Source organism: Plectropomus leopardus, chromosome 4 (assembly GCF_026936395.1).
Source record: "Plectropomus leopardus strain MGB_pleo_1.0 chromosome 4, ASM2693639v1, whole genome shotgun sequence".
NCBI lineage: Eukaryota > Metazoa > Chordata > Actinopteri > Perciformes > Serranidae > Plectropomus > Plectropomus leopardus.
The window spans coordinates 35,542,482-35,543,199 of NC_142179.1; positions in this window are offsets into that span (position 1 = coordinate 35,542,482).

Sequence of the window (718 nt, forward strand, 5' to 3'; positions counted from 1 at the left end):
TGAGGATTTTATAATATATTAGGTTAACTTAAACTTTTTTTAACTGCATGAATCAAAATGAGCCCCTATTATTGTTCAACCTTTGAAAATTGGGCAATAATAATATGCTTGATTTCTTTGAAAAACATAAAAGGAAGGCAATGAGTAACTTAAAAAGAAATCACCCAGAAATTACCCCCAAAAAGGGGGGAAAAGGAAGAAAAAACAAATCAAGAAAGTAAAACAAAAAATAAATGAATGACCTGGAAAAATGTGCATATAATAAATTTAAACTATATATTTATTATAATTTTTAATATTCAACAATTGTAGAAAAGTTGCTCAATGCATTTTCCCACGTTTTCGAAAGAAATCAAACCAATGTGGTCAGGATTTGAAGGTTTAAATAGCAGTGAAAGTGATTTCAATCCAGGTTTCAAAGGGTTAAGGTAGTTTGTGAAAGATTTATGGTAGTGTGTTTGTAAGGAATCTTGAGTAATTAGTGTTGTAGTATTTTTGTATTTTCACATGTTGTTTAAAAAAATGTAAATCAAAACATTAGTTTTGCTTCTTTGCCTGAGAGAATTGTAAATTGGCCTGGACACAAGCATTTTTCTTTCTTTCTTTTCTCGTTTCTGATGTATTTTTGCTGCTTAGAACACTGAAAGGGAAATTGCAGATTTTACGAAATGCACGTAAATGCAGCATGGATCACAACATTAGAGTGTCACGTGACACG